This window comes from Somniosus microcephalus, unplaced genomic scaffold (genome assembly GCF_052327205.1).
Source record: "Somniosus microcephalus isolate GS21.2 unplaced genomic scaffold, FLI_Smic_1.0 unresolved_chr7, whole genome shotgun sequence".
Lineage (NCBI taxonomy): Eukaryota > Metazoa > Chordata > Chondrichthyes > Squaliformes > Somniosidae > Somniosus > Somniosus microcephalus.
Genome location: NW_028225185.1, coordinates 23,196,521 through 23,208,490, shown reverse-complemented (window position 1 = coordinate 23,208,490; position 11,970 = coordinate 23,196,521).

Sequence of the window (11,970 nt, the reverse complement as noted above, 5' to 3'; positions counted from 1 at the left end):
GGGCAGGGGGACGGGGACGGGGCGACGCGGGACGGGGCGGGGGGACGGGGCGGGGGGACGGGACGGGGCGGCGGGACGGGACGGGGCGGCGGGACGGGACGGGGCGGCGGGACGGGACGGGGCGGGGGGACGGGGCGGGGCGGGGGGACGGGGCGGGGGGGACGGGGCGGGGCGGGGGACGGGGCGGGGGGACGGGGCGGGGCGGGGGGGACGGGGCGGGGCGGGGGGACGGGGCCGGGGCGGGGGGACGGGGACGGGGCGGGGGGGGACGGGGACGGGGCGGGGGGGACGGGGACGGGGCGGGGGGACGGGGACGGGGCGGGGGGACGGGGCGGGGGGACGGGACGGGGCGGGGGGGACGGGACGGGGCGGGGGGGACGGGACGGGGGGGACGGGACGGGGGGGACGGGGCGGGGGGGACAGGACGGGGCGGGGGGCGGGGGGACTGGAGACTGGACTGGGGGACGGGGGACTGGGGGACGGGGGACTGGACGGGACGGGGTGACGGGGGACTGGGGTCAGGGGGGACGGGGGGGGAGGGGGGGGAACGGGACGGGAGGGGGGAACGGGACGGGAGGGGGGGGAACGGGACGGGAGGGGGGGGACGGGACGGGAGGGGGGGGACGGGACGGGAGGGGGGGGGACGGGACGGGAGGGGGGGGGACGGGAGGGGGGGGACGGGACGGGAGGGGGGGGACGGGACGGGAGGGGGGGGGACGGGACGGGAGGGGGGGGACGGGACGGGAGGGGGGGGGACGGGACGGGAGGGGGGGGGACGGGACGGGAGGGGGGGGGACGGGACGGGAGGGGGGGGGACGGGACGGGAGGGGGGGGACGGGACGGGAGGGGGGGGGACGGGACGGGAGGGGGGGGACGGGACGGGAGGGGGGGGACGGGACGGGGAGGGGGGGGACGGGACGGGAGGGGGGGACGGGACGGGAGGGGGGGGACGGGACGGGAGGGGGGGACGGGACGGGAGGGGGGGACGGGACGGGGGGGGGACGGGGCGGGGGGAACGGGGCGGGGGGAACGGGGCGGGGGGAACGGGGCGGGGGGAGCGGGGCGGGGGGAGCGGGGCGGGGGGAGCGGGGCGGGGGGAGCGGGGCGGGGGGAGCGGGGCGGGGGGAACGGGGCGGGGGGAACGGGGCGGGGGGAACGGGACGGGGGGGACGGGACGGGGGGACGGGGGCGGGGGGACGGGGAACGGGACGGGGGACTGGAGTGGGGGACGGGACGGGGAGACGGGGGACGGGGGACTGGGGGACGGGGGACTGGACGACGGGGGTGACGGGTGTCAGGGGGACGGGGGGACGGGTGTCAGGGGGACGGGTGTCAGGGGGACTGGGGGACGGGTGTCAGGGGGACGGGGGGACTGGGGTCTGGGGGACGGGAGGGGAGGGGGGACGGGAGGGGGGAACGGGACGGGAGGGGGGGAACGGGACGGGAGGGGGGGGACGGGGCGGGGGGACGGGACGGGGCGGGGGGACGGGGCGGGGGGACGGGGCGGGGGGACGGGGCGGGGGGACGGGGCGGGGGGACGGGACGGGGCGGGGGGACGGGACGGGGCGGGGGGACGGGACGGGGCGGGGGGACGGGACGGGGCGGGGGGACGGGGCGGGGCGGGGGGACGGGGCGGGGGGACGGGACGGGGCGGGGGGACGGGGCGGGGGGACGGGGACGGGGCGGGGGCGGGGGGACGGGGCGGGGCGGGGGGGACGGGGCGGGGCGGGGGGACGGGGCGGGGCGGGGGGACGGGGGCGGGGGGACGGGGCGGGGCGGGGGGACGGGGCGGGGCGGGGGGACGGGGCGGGGCGGGGGGGACGGGGCGGGGGGGGACGGGGCGGGGGGGAGGGACGGGGGACGGGACGGGACGGGGCGGGGGGACGGGACGGGGCGGGGGGACGGGACGGGGCGGGGGGACGGGACGGGGCGGGGGGGACGGGACGGGGCGGGGGGACGGGACGGGGCGGGGGGGGCGGGGGACTGGAGACTGCACTGGGGGACGGGGGGACTGGGGGACGGGGGGACTGGACGGGACGGGGTGACGGGGGACTGGACGGGACGGGGGACGGGGTGACGGGGGACTGGGGAGACGGGGGTGACGGGGTGACGGGGGGACGGGGGGACGGGGGTCAGGGGGACGGGGGTCAGGGGGACGGGGGTCAGGGGGACGGGGGTCAGGGGGACGGGGGTCAGGGGGACGGGGGTCAGGGGGACGGGGGTCAGGGGGGGACGGGGGGGAGGGGGGACGGGGGGAGGGGGGACGGGGGGAGGGGGGACGGGGGGGTCTGGGGGACGGGGGTCTGGGGGACGGGAGGGGAGGGGGGGGAACGGGAGGGGAGGGGGGAACGGGAGGGGAGGGGGGAACGGGAGGGGGAGGGGGGGAACGGGAGGGGAGGGGGGGAACGGGAGGGGAGGGGGGGAACGGGACGGGAGGGGGGGAACGGGACGGGAGGGGGGGAACGGGACGGGAGGGGGGGGGAACGGGACGGGAGGGGGGGAACGGGACGGGAGGGGGGGAACGGGACGGGAGGGGGGGAACGGGACGGGAGGGGGGGGAACGGGACGGGAGGGGGGGAACGGGACGGGAGGGGGGGGAACGGGACGGGAGGGGGGGAACGGGACGGGAGGGGGGGAACGGGACGGGAGGGGGGGAACGGGACGGGAGGGGGGGAACGGGACGGGAGGGGGGAACGGGACGGGAGGGGGGGAACGGGACGGGAGGGGGGGAACGGGACGGGAGGGGGGGAACGGGACGGGAGGGGGGCAACGGGACGGGAGGGGGGCAACGGGACGGGAGGGGGGCAACGGGACGGGAGGGGGGCAACGGGACGGGAGGGGGCAACGGGACGGGAGGGGGCAACGGGACGGGAGGGGGCAACGGGACGGGAGGGGGGCAACGGGACGGGAGGGGGGCAACGGGACGGGAGGGGGCAACGGGACGGGAGGGGGCAACGGGACGGGAGGGGGCAACGGGACGGGAGGGGGGCAACGGGACGGGAGGGGGGCAACGGGACGGGAGGGGGCAACGGGACGGGAGGGGGCAACGGGACGGGAGGGGGCAACGGGACGGGAGGGGGCAACGGGACGGGAGGGGGGGGAACGGGACGGGAGGGGGGGGAACGGGACGGGAGGGGGGGAACGGGACGGGAGGGGGGGAACGGGACGGGAGGGGGGGAACGGGACGGGAGGGGGGGAACGGGACGGGAGGGGGGGGAACGGGACGGGAGGGGGGGAACGGGACGGGAGGGGGGGAACGGGACGGGAGGGGGGGAACGGGACGGGAGGGGGGGAACGGGACGGGAGGGGGGGAACGGGACGGGAGGGGGGGGACGGGACGGGAGGGGGGGGACGGGACGGGAGGGGGGGGACGGGACGGGAGGGGGGGGGGGACGGGACGGGAGGGGGGGGGGGACGGGACGGGAGGGGGGGGGACGGGACGGGAGGGGGGGACGGGACGGGAGGGGGGGACGGGACGGGAGGGGGGGACGGGACGGGAGGGGGGGACGGGACGGGGGGGACGGGACGGGGGGGGGGGGGGACGGGACGGGGGGGGGGGGGACGGGACGGGGGGGGGGGGACGGGACGGGGGGGGGGGGACGGGACGGGGGGGGGGGACGGGACGGGGGGGGGGACGGGACGGGGGGGGGGGACGGGACGGGGGGGGGGGGGACGGGACGGGGGGGGGGGACGGGACGGGCGGGGGGAGCGGGGCGGGGGGAGCGGGGCGGGGGGAGCGGGGCGGGGGGAACGGGGCGGGGGGAACGGGGCGGGGGGAACGGGGGACGGGGGGGGAACGGGGCGGGGGGAACGGGGCGGGGGGAACGGGGCGGGGGGAACGGGGCGGGGGGAACGGGGCGGGGGGGAACGGGGCGGGGGGAACGGGGCGGGGGGAACGGGGCGGGGGGAACGGGGCGGGGGGGACGGGACGGGGCGGGGGGACGGGACGGGGGGACGGGACGGGACGGGGGACTGGGGGACGGGGTGACTGGGGGACGGGTGTCAGGGGGACTGGGGGACGGGTGTCAGGGGGACGGGTGTCAGGGGGACTGGGGGACGGGTGTCAGGGGGACGGGGGACTGGGGTCTGGGGGACGGGAGGGGGGGGAACGGGACGGGAGGGGGGGAACGGGACGGGAGGGGGGGGACGGGAGGGGGGGGACGGGAGGGGGGGACGGGACGGGAGGGGGGGGACGGGAGGGGAGGGGGGGACGGGAGGGGGGGACGGGACGGGAGGGGGGGACGGGACGGGACGGGACGGGGGGGACGGGACGGGACGGGGGGGACGGGACGGGACGGGGGGGACGGGACGGGACGGGGGGGACGGGACGGGACGGGGGGGACGGGACGGGACGGGGGGGACGGGACGGGACGGGGGGGACGGGACGGGACGGGGGGGACGGGACGGGACGGGGGGGACGGGACGGGACGGGGGGGACGGGACGGGACGGGGGGGACGGGACGGGACGGGGGGGACGGGACGGGACGGGGGGGACGGGACGGGGGGGACGGGACGGGACGGGGGGGACGGGACGGGACGGGGGGGACGGGACGGGACGGGGGGGACGGGACGGGACAGGGGGACGGGGACGGGGGGGGACGGGACGGGGACGGGGGGGGACGGGACGGGACGGGGGGGGGACGGGACGGGTGGGGGGGGACGGGACGGGACGGGGGGGGGGGGACGGGATGGGGCGCGGGACTGGGGACTGGGGGACGGGACGGGGGACTGGGGGACGGGACGGGGGACTGGGGGACGGGACTGGACGGGGGACCGGGACGGGATGGGACGTGACCGGGGGGACGGGACGGGACGGGGGGGACGGGACGGGACGGGGGGGGGGGGACGGGACGGGGGGGGGGCGGGACGGGACGGGGGGGGCACGGGACGGGACGGGGGGGGGCACGGGACGGGACGGGGGGGGCACGGGACGGGACGGGGGGGGGCACGGGACGGGACGGGGGGGGGACGGGACGGGGGGGACGGGTGTCAGGGGGACGGGTGTCAGGGGGGACTGGGGGACGGGTGTCAGGGGGACTGGGGGACGGGTGTCAGGGGGGACTGGGGGACGGGGGTCTGGGGGACGGGGGGGGAACGGGGCGGGGGGGAACGGGGCGGGGGGAGCGGGGCGGGGGGGAACGGGGCGGGGGGGAACGAGGCGGGGGGAACGGGGCGGGGGGAACGGGGCGGGGGGAACGGGGCGGGGGGACGGGACGGGACGGGGGACTGGGGGACGGTTGTCAGGGGGACTGGGGGACTGGGGACGGGGGTCTGGGGGACGGGGGTCTGGGGGGACGGGAGGGGAGGGGGGACGGGAGGGGGGAACGGGACGGGAGGGGGGGGAACGGGACGGGAGGGGGGGAACGGGACGGGAGGGGGGGGACGGGACGGGAGGGGGGGGACGGGACGGGAGGGGGGGGACGGGACGGGAGGGGGGGGACGGGACGGGAGGGGGGGGGACGGGACGGGAGGGGGGGGGACGGGACGGGAGGGGGGGGGACGGGACGGGAGGGGGGGGGACGGGACGGGAGGGGGGGGACGGGACGGGAGGGGGGGGACGGGACGGGAGGGGGGGGACGGGACGGGAGGGGGGGGACGGGACGGGAGGGGGGGGGACGGGACGGGAGGGGGGGGACGGGACGGGAGGGGGGGGACGGGACGGGAGGGGGGGGACGGGACGGGAGGGGGGGACGGGACGGGAGGGGGGGGACGGGACGGGAGGGGGGGGACGGGACGGGAGGGGGGGACGGGACGGGAGGGGGGGACGGGACGGGAGGGGGGGACGGGACGGGAGGGGGGGACGGGACGGGAGGGGGGGACGGGACGGGAGGGGGGGACGGGACGGGGGGGGGACGGGGCGGGGGGGAACGGGGCGGGGGGAACGGGGCGGGGGGAGCGGGGCGGGGGGAGCGGGGCGGGGGGAGCGGGGCGGGGGGAACGGGGCGGGGGGACGGGACGGGGGGACGGGGCGGGGGACCGGGACGGGGGACTGGAGTGGGGGACGGGACGGGGAACGGGGGACTGGACGACGGGGTGACGGGTGTCAGGGGGACTGGGGGACGGGGGGGACGGGTGTCAGGGGGACGGGTGTCAGGGGGACTGGGGGACGGGTGTCAGGGGGACGGGGGACTGGGGTCTGGGGGACGGGAGGGGAGGGGGGACGGGAGGGGGGGAACGGGACGGGAGGGGGGGAACGGGACGGGAGGGGGGGGACGGGGCGGGGGGGACGGGACGGGGGGACGGGACGGGGCGGGGGGACGGGACGGGGGGACGGGACGGGGCGGGGGGACGGGACGGGGCGGGGGGACGGGGCGGGGGGACGGGGCGGGGGGACGGGGCGGGGGGACGGGGCGGGGGGACGGGGCGGGGGGACGGGGCGGGGCGGGGCGACGGGGACGGGGCGGGGCGGGGCGGGGGGACGGGGCGGGGCGGGGGGACGGGGCGGGGCGGGGGGACGGGGCGGGGGGACGGGGCGGGGGGACGGGGCGGGGCGGGGGGACGGGGCGGGGCGGGGGGACGGGGCGGGGGGGGACGGGGCGGGGGGACAGGACGGGGGACGGGACGGGGGGACGGGACGGGGGGGACGGGACGGGGCGGGGGGACGGGGCGGGGGGACGGGACGGGGGGACGGGACGGGGCGGGGGGACGGGGCGGGGGGGCGGGGGACTGGAGACTGCACTGGGGGACGGGGGACTGGGGGACGGGGGACTGGACGGGACGGGGGACGGGGGTGACGGGGGACTGGACGGGACGGGACGGGGGACGGGGGTGACGGGGGGACTGGGGGACGGGGGTCAGGGGGACGGGGGTCAGGGGGACGGGGGGTCAGGGGGACGGGGGGGGAGGGGGGACGGGGGGGAGGGGGGACGGGGGGGAGGGGGGACGGGGGGGAGGGGGACGGGGGGGAGGGGGGAACGGGACGGGAGGGGGGGAACGGGACGGGAGGGGGGGAACGGGACGGGAGGGGGGGAACGGGACGGGAGGGGGGGAACGGGACGGGAGGGGGGGAACGGGACGGGAGGGGGGGAACGGGACGGGAGGGGGGGAACGGGACGGGAGGGGGGGGAACGGGACGGGAGGGGGGGAACGGGACGGGAGGGGGGGAACGGGACGGGAGGGGGGGAACGGGACGGGAGGGGGGGAACGGGACGGGAGGGGGGGAACGGGACGGGAGGGGGGAACGGGACGGGAGGGGGGGAACGGGACGGGAGGGGGGAACGGGACGGGAGGGGGGGAACGGGACGGGAGGGGGGAACGGGACGGGAGGGGGGGACGGGACGGGAGGGGGGGACGGGACGGGAGGGGGGGACGGGACGGGAGGGGGCGACGGGACGGGAGGGGGCGACGGGACGGGAGGGGGCGACGGGACGGGAGGGGGCGACGGGACGGGAGGGGGCGACGGGACGGGAGGGGGCGACGGGACGGGAGGGGGCGACGGGACGGGAGGGGGCGACGGGACGGGAGGGGGCGACGGGACGGGAGGGGGCGACGGGACGGGAGGGGGCGACGGGACGGGAGGGGGCGACGGGACGGGAGGGGGCGACGGGACGGGAGGGGGCGAACGGGACGGGAGGGGGGGAACGGGACGGGAGGGGGGGACGGGACGGGAGGGGGGGACGGGACGGGAGGGGGGGACGGGACGGGAGGGGGGGGACGGGACGGGAGGGGGGGGACGGGACGGGAGGGGGGGGACGGGACGGGAGGGGGGGGACGGGACGGGAGGGGGGGGGGGACGGGACGGGAGGGGGGGGACGGGAGGGGGGGGACGGGACGGGAGGGGGGGGACGGGACGGGGGGGGGGGGACGGGACGGGGGGGGGGGGACGGGACGGGGGGGGGGGGACGGGACGGGGGGGGGGGACGGGACGGGGGGGGGGGACGGGGCGGGGGGAGCGGGGCGGGGGGAGCGGGGCGGGGGGAGCGGGGCGGGGGGAGCGGGGCGGGGGGAGCGGGGCGGGGGGAACGGGGCGGGGGGAACGGGGCGGGGGGAACGGGGCGGGGGGAACGGGGCGGGGGGAACGGGGCGGGGGGAACGGGGCGGGGGGAACGGGGCGGGGGGAACGGGGCGGGGGGAACGGGGCGGGGGGAACGGGGCGGGGGGACGGGACGGGGGGACGGGACGGGGCGGGGGACCGGGGAACGGGACGGGGGGGACGGGACGGGACGGGGGACTGGGGGACGGGGTGACTGGGGGGACGGGTGTCAGGGGGACTGGGGGACGGGTGTCAGGGGGACGGGTGTCAGGGGGACTGGGGGACGGGTGTCAGGGGGACGGGGGACTGGGGTCTGGGGGACGGGAGGGGGGGGAACGGGACGGGAGGGGGGGAACGGGACGGGAGGGGGGGACGGGAGGGGGGGACGGGAGGGGGGGACGGGAGGGGGGGACGGGAGGGGAGGGGGGGACGGGAGGGGGGGGACGGGACGGGAGGGGGGGACGGGACGGGAGGGGGGGACGGGACGGGAGGGGGGGGACGGGATGGGGCGCGGGACTGGGGACTGGGGGACGGGACGGGGGACTGGGGGACGGGACGGGGGACTGGGGGACGGGACGGGGGACTGGGGGACGGGACGGGGGACTGGGGGACGGGACGGGGGACTGGACGGGGGACCGGGACGGGATGGGACGGGACCGGGGGGACGGGACGGGACGGGGGGGACGGGACGGGACGGGGGGGGGGGACGGGACGGGGGGGGGGACGGGACGGGAGGGGCACGGGACGGGACGGGGGGGGCACGGGACGGGACGGGGGGGGGGCACGGGACGGGACGGGGGGGGCACGGGACGGGACGGGGGGGACGGGACGGGACGGGGGGGGACGGGACGGGACGGGGGGGGGACGGGACGGGACGGGGGGGGGACGGGACGGGGGGACGGGTGTCAGGGGGACGGGTGTCAGGGGGACTGGGGGACGGGTGTCAGGGGGACTGGGGGACGGGTGTCAGGGGGACTGGGGGACGGGGGTCTGGGGGACGGGGGGGAACGGGGCGGGGGGGAACGGGGCGGGGGGAGCGGGGCGGGGGGAACGGGGCGGGGGGAACGGGGCGGGGGGGAACGGGGCGGGGGGAACGGGGCGGGGGGAACGGGGCGGGGGGAACGGGGCGGGGGGAACGGGGCGGGGGGACGGGACGGGACGGGGGACTGGGGGGCGGGGGACTGGGGGACGGTTGTCAGGGGGACTGGTGTCAGTGGGACTGGGGGACGGGTGTCAGGGGGACTGGGGGACGGGGGTCTGGGGGACGGGGGGACGGGAGGGGGGAACGGGACGGGAGGGGGGGAACGGGACGGGAGGGGGGGAACGGGACGGGAGGGGGGGAACGGGACGGGAGGGGGGGACGGGACGGGAGGGGGGGACGGGACGGGAGGGGGGGACGGGACGGGAGGGGGGGACGGGACGGGAGGGGGGGACGGGACGGGAGGGGGGGACGGGACGGGAGGGGGGGACGGGACGGGAGGGGGGGGACGGGACGGGAGGGGGGGACGGGACGGGAGGGGGGGACGGGACGGGAGGGGGGGGACGGGAGGGAGGGGGGGGACGGGAGGGGAGGGGGGGACGGGAGGGGAGGGGGGGACGGGAGGGGAGGGGGGGACGGGAGGGGGGGACGGGACGGGAGGGGGGGGACGGGACGGGAGGGGGGGACGGGACGGGAGGGGGGGACGGGACGGGAGGGGGGGGACGGGACGGGAGGGGGGACGGGAGGGGGGGACGGGACGGGAGCGGGGGACGGGACGGGAGCGGGGGACGGGACGGGAGCGGGGGACGGGACGGGAGGGGGGGGACGGGACGGGGGGGACGGGACAGGGGGGACGGGACAGGGGGGACGGGACGGGACGGGGGGGACGGGACGGGGGGGACGGGACGGGACGGGGGGGACGGGATGGGACGGGACGGGGGGGACGGGACGGGACGGGGGGGACGGGACGGGACGGGGGGGACGGGACGGGGGGGACGGGACGGGACGGGGGGGGACGGGACGGGTGGGGGGGGGACGGGACGGGACGGGGGGGGGGGGACGGGACGGGACGGGGGGGGGGGACGGGACGGGGGGGGGGGGGGGGATGGGACGGGACGGGGGACGGGACGGGGGACTGGGGGACGGGACGGGGGACCGGGACGGGATGGGACGGGACCGGGGGGCCGGACGGGACGACGGGACGGGACGGGGGGGGGGGAGGGGACGGGACGGGACGGGGGGGGGGGGAACGGGACGGGACGGGACGGGGGGGGGACGGGACGGGACGGGGGACGGGACGGGACGGGGGGGGGGACGGGACGGGGGGGGGGACGGGACGGGGGACTGGACGGGGGACTGGGGGACGGGACGGGGGACCGGGACGGGATGGGATGGGACGGGGGGGACGGGACGGGACGAGACGGGGGGGGGGGGGACGGGACGGGACGGGGGGGGAGGGGACGGGACGGGACGGGGGGGGGGGACGGGACGGGACGGGGGGGGGACGGGACGGGACGGGGACGGGACGGGGGGGGGACGGGACGGGGGGGGGACGGGACGGGGGGGGGACGGGACGGGACGGGGGGAGACGGGACGGGCGGGGGGACGGGGCGGGACGGGACGGGGGGGGGGACGGGACGGGGGGGGGGGAACGGGACGGGACGGGGGGGGACGGGACGGGCGGGGGGACGGGACGGGGGGGACGGGACGGGGGGACGGGACGGGACGGGGGGGCGGGGACGGGACGGGACGGGGGGGGGGGGACGGGACGGGGGGGGGAGACGGGACGGGACGGGACGGGGGGGGGGAGACGGGACGGGACGGGGGGGGGAAGACGGGACGGGACGGGGGGGGGGGAAGACGGGACGGGACGGGGGGGACGGGACCGGGGGGGGGACGGGACGGGGGGGGGGGAGGGGACGGGACGGGGGGGGGGGGGGGGGGGGAGGGGACGGGGGGACGGGACGGGACGGGACGGGGGGGGGACGGGACGGGGGACGGGATGGGGGGGGGGATGGAATGGGACGGGGGGGGGGGACGGGACGGGACGGGGGGGACGGGACGGGGGGGACGGGACGGGACGGGGGGGGGACGGGACGGGGGGACGGGATGGGGGGGGGACGGGACGGGACGGGGGGGACGGGACGGGACGGGGGGGGGGGGACGGGACGGGGGGGGGGGGACGGGACGGGACGGGGGGGGACGGGACGGGACGGGGGGGGAGAACGGGACGGGGGGGGGGGGACGGTACGGGTGGGGGGGGACGGGACGGGACGGGGGACGGGACAGGGGGGGGGACGGGACGGGACGGGGGACGGGACGCGGGACTGGACGGGGGACGGGATGGGGGACGGGACGGGGGACTGGGGGACGGGACGGGGGACGGGGCGGGGGACTGGGACGGGGGACTGGGGGACGGGACGGGGGACTGGGGGACGGGGGACTGGACGGGGGACGGGACGGGGGACTGGGGGACGGGACGGGGGACTGGGGGACGGGACGGGGGACTGGGGGACGGGACGGGACCGGGGGGGACGGGACGGGACGGGGGGGGGGGAACGGGACGGGACTGGGGGGGGGGACGGGACGGGACGGGGGACGGGACGCGGGACGGGACGGGGGACCGGGACGGGACGGGACGGGACCGGGGGGACGGGACGGGACCGGGGGGACGGGACGGGACGGGACCGGGGGGACGGGACGGGACGGGGGGGACGGGACGGGACGGGACCGGGGGGACGGGACGGGACGGGACCGGGGGGACGGGACGGGACGGGACGGGGGGGGGGGGGGGGGGGACGGGACGGGACTGGGGGGGGGGACGGGACGGGACGGGGGGGGACGGGACGGACGGGACGGGGGGGGACGGGACGGGGGGGGGGACGGGACGGGGGGGGGGACGGGACGGGGGGGGGGACGGGACGGGGGGGGACGGGATGGGGGGGGGGGACGGGACGGGACGGGGGGGACGGGACGGGGGGGACGGGACAGAGGGACGGGACGGGACGGGGGGGGGGAC